General features: G+C 37.1%; 1 pseudogene; it reads left to right on the top strand.

Annotated features, from left to right (window-relative positions):
- Window positions 1–4848: 4848 nt before the first annotated feature.
- LOC130949143 (probable LRR receptor-like serine/threonine-protein kinase At3g47570) lies at window positions 4849–8022 on the top strand (annotated as a pseudogene).
- Window positions 8023–8176: the final 154 nt, after the last annotated feature.

Raw genomic sequence — 8176 nt, 5'->3', positions numbered from 1 at the left:
TCTTTATCGACTGTTTTTTATTTATCACTAATCTTACTAAAATAAGTAATATTTTGCTTTAAAATTGTTATATACATAACAATCTTTTTTAAATAGACACATCAGAGTAATTAATGATACATACGGTTAAGTTTTACTTGATGAATTAATAGAAGAATATAATCTGTCTACCATTTGCTATCGTAGAGGACTAAATTAATAGAGGACCAAATTGGTTTTTTTTTTTTTTTTTCAAGGACTAATTAGTCAAAAATTAAAATTTGTAGAAGTCTAATTATTATTTTACTCTAAAATTTTTTAAATAAAAGTAAAGGAAAATTTTTTAAAATAAATAATTTAATTTTTTTTATTGAAATTTGTAATTTATAGCATATTTACTAATTTACACCACATTCATTTATCTCGTTTACACTATAAACGAGATATGTGTATTTTTTTCAAATTTCAGTATAAACGAGACAAATCAATATGATTTAAATTGGTAAATACGCTACAAATTACATATTTCGGTAAATAAAATAATTAAATTATTTATTTAAAAAACCCAAAAGTAAAGATATTAGAAAAAATATAAAATTAAAACATATTTTTTGAAAGTTAAAGCTTTCCATCATTTTAGAAAATATTTATTTACTTAGGGAAGCAAGCAGGTAAAAATAGGAGGATTTGGATCCTCTAAAGTTTGAATTTCACTTTAGAGAGTAAAGTGTAATCTTCTACCATTAAATAGTTTCTCTTTCATATTTATTATTGGTCCCACCTATAAAATCAATGGTGAGAGATCACACTTTACTCTCTAAAGTGAAATTCAAACTTTAGAGGATCCAAATCCAAAATAGGAACCTCTCTAATTAGACATGAAGTGAAACAGAGTCACTTCCTTGGACTTGGAGATTTTTTTCATCTATCTCCACTCTATGTTACACTTGCGGTACATAGCCGGTCCCAAGCCCGGATAAAGGAGGAGGGTTGTGTTAGGTCTTCGGCAACCAACATAAAAATATAGCCGAACCCCCATGACATCATTATTGCGCTAAAGCTAGGTCGTTGCCCGGAAGCAACGCGCCGTATGGCTCGAGTACGGTGTCAAAGCAAGAGCTGCTGCATCGGTGCCCGGATGTAGTGTTAAATAAGCAAGGGTTCTCGCGTTTTCGTGAACGGACGAGGGTAAATAAGCTAGTTCACAAAGTAAAAGGTAAATGTCGAAGCGACAGAAGGTTGAGATTTGGGACATGGAACATAGGCACTCTAACAGGAAAGTCCATGGAGGTGGTGGACACCATGACAAGGAGGAAAATTAACATTATGTGCCTACAGGAAACGAAATGGGTTGGTGCAAAGGCTAGGGAGTTGGATACTTCTGGTTTCAAACTTTGGTATACAGGAAAGGTGAAGAATAGAAATGGGGTTGGAATAATTGTGGATAAGCAGTGGAAGAAGGACGTAGCGGATGTCAAGAGGGTGGGAGATTGGATCATCTCTATCAAACTTGGGGTGGAGGGAGGTGTTTTCCATGTGATTAGCGCCTATGCACCGCAAGTGGGTTCGGACGAACAACACAAGATAAGGTTTTGGGAGGATCAAGAGAGTTTGGTTCAGGACATACCTTTGGGAGATAAGATTTTCTTAGGAGGAGATTTAAATGGCCATGTTGGGAGCGAAGTGACTGGATATGGGAGTATTCACGGAGGCCATGGTTTTGGAGTGATCAATGCCGAGGGTAAAACTATTTTGGACTTTTCCTCAATCTTTGATCTTCTCATCGCAAATACATGTTTTAAAAAGAGAGACGAACATCTTATAACCTATAAGAGTGGCATGACAAGCTCTCAAATCGACTTCTTCTTGTTGAGGAGAGTCGACCGGAAATTTTGCATTAACTGTAAAATTATCCCGGGAGAGAGTTTGACAACACAACATAGGGTGCTCGTCATGGATTTTCGCATTGAGCAAAAGTTGAGGAAAAGACATCATACGAAGAATCCAAGGACGAGGTGGTGGAGGATGAAAGGTGAGGAACAAAGAAGCTTCCTAAGACGGGTAGGAGAAGAGGCAAAGTGGGATGGGAATGGAAGCGCGGAAGAAATGTGGAGGGAGATGGCAGAAGTTATTAGAAGAACAACAAAAGAAAGTTTTGGTGAATCTAAAGGAAGAGGACCAAGAGACAAGGAGTCCTGGTGGTGGAATGCGAGTATACAAGAAAAGATAAAGATAAAAAGGGAATGCTTTAAAGAGTGGTCTTTATGCCGCAATGCAGATAACTGGGAAAAATATAAGGCGGCTAAGAAAGAGACAAAAGTGGCTGTAAGTGAAGCAAGAACAAGAGCATATGAGGGTCTCTACCAGTCTTTGGGCACGAAAGAAGGAGAAAAAGGTATTTATAGAATCGCAAAGAGCCGGGAAAGAAGAACGAGAGATTTGGATCAGGTTAAGTGCATAAAGGATAAGGACAGAGAGGTGTTGGCTCAAGAGGAGAAGATTAATGAAAGGTGGAAGAGCTACTTCTACGAGTTATTTAATGAGGGACAGAAGACTCTTCCGAGCCTTGGTCGATTATGCACAAGGGAAGAAGATCAAAATTTTAACTACTATCGAAGGATTCGAGATTTCGAGATAAAAGAGACTCTAAAGCAGATGAAAAATGGCAGGGCAGTAGGACCTGATAATATCCCGATTGAGGTTTGGAAGGGTTTTGGAGAAAAAGGCATCAACTGGTTAACCAAGCTTTTTAATGAGATTTTAAGGTCAAAGAAGATGCCTAATGAGTGGAGAAAGAGCACCTTGGTACCTATCTACAAGAATAAGGGGGATATACAAAGTTGCGGAAACTATAGAGGGATTAAGCTTATGAGTCATACTATGAAGTTATGGGAAAGGGTGATAGAACGGAGGTTGAGAAAAAAGACACAAGTAACAGAGAACCAATTTGGATTTATACCAGGAAGATCTACCACTAAAGCGATATACCTATTAAGAAGGATGATGGAGAGGTATCGTAGTAATAAAAGGGATCTACATATGGTGTTTATTGATTTGGAAAAAGCGTATGATAGGATACCAAGGGAGGTCTTATGGAAGGTTTTAGAAAAAAGGAGAGTAAGGATCGCATATATTTGAGCAATTAAAGACATGTATGATGGGGGCACAACTAGTGTGAAGACTCAAGGTGGTGTGACAGAAGAATTCCCTATTGGTATAGGATTACACCAGGGATCATCCTTAAGTCCATACCTTTTCACATTAGTCTTGGAAGTACTCACAGAGCACATCCAAGAGCCTGTGCCATGGTGCATGCTTTTTGCCGATGATATCGTCCTTATGGGAGAGTCAAGGGAAGACCTAAATAAGAAGTTGGAGTTATGGAGAGAAGCTCTAGAAGTGTATGGTCTGCGCATAAACCGTAGCAAGACGGAATATATGGAATGTAAGTTCAGTCTGAGAAGGGAAAACCCCAATATAGAGGTGAAGATTGGAGAAAACATCCTACAAAAAGTTAAAAGTTTTAAGTATCTTGGATGCATCATACAGGATAATGGAGAGATTGAACAGGATATAAATCATAGGATCCAAGCAGGTTGGTCAAAATGGCGGAGTGCATCTGGTTTTATATGCGACAAAAAAGTGCCTTTAAAACTTAAAGGTAAATTCTATCGCACCGTTATAAGACCGGCTATGCTGTATGGTACGGAGTGTTGGGCGGCTAAAGGGGAGCACGAACATAAGTTGAGTGTGGCAGAGATGAAGATGTTGAGATGGATGAGTGGTCATACGCGATTGGATAAAATAAGGAATGAAGACATAAGAGAGAGAGTTGGAGTAGCACCCATTGTGGAAAAGATGGTTGAATCGCGTCTCAGGTGGTTTGGACATGTGAGAAGAAGACCGATAGAACATCCAGTCAGGAGGGTGGATGAGATGGAAGATGGACAAAGGGCGAAAGGCAGAGGAAGACCTAAGAAGACCATCCATGAGGTGGTCAAACGAGATCTACATGTAAACGGTCTCTCTGTAGACATGATACATGACAGAGCACAATGGCGTCGTTTGATTCATGTAGCCGACCCCACTTAGTGGGACAAGGCTTTGTTGTTGTTGTATCTCCACTCTTATTCTCCTCTCGGGTATCCCTCTATTATTTTTCTTTTAGAATTTAAAATTTTAAAGAAATTAGCTCGCTCGAGCCCTACTTGGATGGTTGGATCATGCTGACATCATAATTGATAATAGAACGAGATTTTAAGATAAAACTTACTACTAACTAACATATATCGTAATCTGAAATATTATTGTACTTTTGAAAGTCTAATAATTTTTCTGTATTTTGATTTTTGACCCATCTCGTTAGTAGTCTTCTCAAACTAAACTTCTCCATTTCTTGTTGTTCATACCCAAGAGATTGTTCTTGGCCCTTTCAAGCATTGGTATCTTCATTTATGTACTGATTACATCACTATTAGTCAACATGCTAAATTTGCACGGCATGGACAATGTGGTTGTTATAAGGTTAGAAATCGCAATTGCAATTAATCTTCAAGCGTTTACCCATTGAGTGATTGAGTCAATGGACCAAACTTATTAGGAATCAATTAATCATGAATGGTGATTGATCTCTGTATTATGAAAACTTTTGTGTTTCTCTTCTTTGGATATTTCAAAATCAATCATTAAATCAGTCATTTATGTAAAATACATGTTAGAATATAGATATTTTTTGTATACAAGTAACATTTTTTGACGAATATAAATAGAAGTGGCATATGATCAGCTGTAGAATCTCACACTGGAAAAAACAGCATTACAATTTTCAATTTGCAAACCAAAAGAAAATATCCAATGCTTTTCCCTTCAATGGGACTCCTTTTCTTTTATGTATTCTTTGTGTGGCTTAAAGCTTCATTAGCCACCAACATTTTAGGAAATGAGACCTATGTTATAGCATTGTTTCGGTTTAAAGAGTTAATATCCAATGATCCATATGGAGTTTTAAGCTCATGGAATACTTCAAGCCACTTCTGCAACTGGCATGGAATCACATGCAGCATTAAGCATCAAAGAGTGCAACACTTGAGCCTTCAACTATGTCAGTTGCATGGCATAATATCTCCATACATTGGAAATCTCTCTTTCTTGCGAACTCTCAACCTTGCGAGCAATAGCTTCTATGGAGAAATCCCTCGGGAGATAGGTCGTTTGTTCAGATTACAACGACTCTACCTCCCGGATAACAAACTGACAGGAGAGTTTCCTGTCAGTTTGGCTAATTGCTCGGAGCTAAGGCTTCTAAACATGTCGAGTAACAATCTCTACGGCCGAATACCAATGGAGATTGGCACTCTTAAGAAGCTTGAAAAGTTGAGTCTTAACAAGAATAACTACTCTGGAGAAATTCCATCTTCCATATGGAATATCTCTTCTCTAAGTATTCTTTCTATCGGTTATAATTACTTGGAAGGCAAGATACCTGAAGAAATTGGAAAATTAAAAAGCTTATCAGGTTTTGCCATTGGTGCCAATAAACTGTCCGGGGAGCTTCCTTCTTCGCTTTACAATATGCGTCACTCGCTATTTTCTATGCTGCAGACAACCAGTTTCATGGCTCCCTTCCATCCAACATGTTCTCCAGCCTCATCAGTCTGCAAGAGATTGGCATTGGAGGGAATCAAATTTCAGGTCCAATCCCAACTTCCATTTCAAATGCATCTTCACTCCAACTTTTTGATATTGGCTATTGCAGTTTTGTTGGAAAAGTTCCAAATCTAGGAAACCTGAAGGATCTTTATTGGCTAAATTTAAACTACAACCATCTTGGTATTAATTCAGCTCTAGACTTGGATTATATAACATCTTTGGTTAATTGTACCGAATTGGAAAGTTTGGTTTTGAGTTCCAACAATTTCGGAGGTGTTTTACCCAACTCCATAGGGAATTTGTCAGCTCAACTCACTGAAATAAGTCTTGATTTTAATCAAATACATGGAACTATCCCTGAAACTATATGCAATAACACAAATTTAATTGATTTGGATTTGGAATATAACCACTTTACTGTGTTTATTCCAAATTCTTTTGGAAAGTTTCAGAAAATGCAATTATGGGTTTGAGTGCAAACAACCTTATGGGTGAGATACCTATCTCTTTGGGTAACCTCACTCAACTGGTTGAAATAAGCATTTCAAAAAATATGTTTTATGGGAAAATTCCACCAAGTATTGGAAATTGGCAAAACTTGTTGTACTTGGGATTTTTCAGGAAACAATTTTAGTGGTGCTATACCAGTGGAAGTTTTTAGCCTTTCATCCTTGTCCACAAATCTGAACTTATCTCATAATTCACTGAATGGCACTCTTCCTGTTGAGGTTGGAGCTCTTGGAAACCTTGGAACTTTGGATATCTCCAATAACTCTCTATCTGGGCAGATTCCTATGACTATTGGAAAGTGCACACGTATGGAATATTTAGACTTACATGATAATACTTTCAGTGGCATGATACCTTCATCAATAGCTTCATTGAAAGGCCTTTCTCATTTGGATCTCTCGCGAAATAACTTGTCCGGATCAATTCCAACAGATATGCAGAGGCTTTCTTTTCTAACATATTTGAATGTATCTTTCAATATGCTAGAAGGGAAGGTACCATTGGAGGGTGTATTCAAGGATGCAACTGCAATTTCAATTGTTGGTAATAATAAGCTTTGTGGAGGTGTCTTACAGTTACATCTTGCACCATGCCCTGCCAATGTTATGGCAAGAAGCAATCACCATAATTTGAAGCCAGCCATAATTGTTATTTGTGTGGTTGTATGCCTTATTTTGCTTTCAATTGTTGTTTTCTTGAGCAAGAAGAAAAAAAGAACATCATCTTTGACAGCATCAACAAATCAATTATCAATGGTGTCATACCAAATCCTACATCATTCAACACAGGGGTTTTCTACCAGTAACTTGATTGGATCTGGTAGCTTTGGTTCCGTGTACAAAGGATTCCTTGAATCCGAACACAAGTTTGTCGCCATAAAGGTGATAAACCTTCAAATGAGTGGAGCTCACAAGAGTTTCATTGCTGAAGGTAATGCTCTAAAATTTATCAGGCATCGAAATCTGGTGAAGATTTTAACATGTTGCTCGAGCATAGATTATAGTGGCCAGGAATTTAAAGCATTAGTGTTTTGAGTACATGCCTAATGGAAGCTTAGAAAAGTGGTTGCATCCTAGTGCTGAAATCACAGATAGGCTATATACATTAGACCTTACTCAAAGACTAAATATTGTTATCGATGTGGCATCTGCATTACATTATCTTCACTATGGATGTGAACAACCCGTTGTTCATTGTGATCTAAAGCCAGAGAATGTGCTTCTTGATGATGACATGGTTGCTCATGTGACTGATTTTGGATTAGCAAGGCTTCTCTCAGTGACTAATGGTGATCCTCATAATCAATCTACCACAACTGTGTTCAAGGGAACTATTGGATATGCTCCTCCAGGTATAATCTGTTTCATCCAATCTTATAAGGACTTTTTTAGTTTAAATTTTTATTCTCTCTTTCCATTTTTTTAAAATTGTGAGAAGGAAAAACTAAAAGAGGAAGTGAAAGCGAAAAACATAATTTTATTGTTTTCACTTTTTAAATGTGAAATTGGCATGTTGTTTTCACAGAGTATGGAATGAGTTGTGAGGTGTCAATGCAAGGTGATGTGTATTCTTTTGGAATTCTAGTATTGGAAATGGTGACTGGAAGGAGGCCAATGGAAGAAATGTTTAAAGATGATAACAATCTTCATAACTATGTGAAGATGGCATAATCACACAATCTTCTAGAGATTATGGACTCAACTCTTTTGCCAAAACAAATTAGAAAAGAAGAAAAATACACAAAGAAGCTAACCATGTGTGTATTTTCTCTAATTAGAATTGGACTTGCTTGTTCAGTTGAATCCCCGAATGAAAGAATGAACATGGCAGATGTCACTAGGGAGCTAAACCTTACCAAAGATGTGTTTCTTCAAGATTGATATATAAATGAATGCTACTAAAAAAATCTGTTCAATAACAAATAGGGAAATGCAAAGTTTGCAACTCATTAATAGTAGATTTGTATGTTTTTGGTTGGAATTTCCTTTATTTATCTGTAGATTTGCCATAACTTTTGTCTTCATTGTCAACTTGTTAA

Source organism: Arachis stenosperma, chromosome 9 (genome assembly GCF_014773155.1).
Source record: "Arachis stenosperma cultivar V10309 chromosome 9, arast.V10309.gnm1.PFL2, whole genome shotgun sequence".
Taxonomy (NCBI): Eukaryota; Viridiplantae; Streptophyta; class Magnoliopsida; order Fabales; family Fabaceae; genus Arachis; species Arachis stenosperma.
The sequence above is the reverse complement of the archived record's forward strand: the minus strand, read 5'-3'. Positions and strand labels throughout refer to the sequence as shown.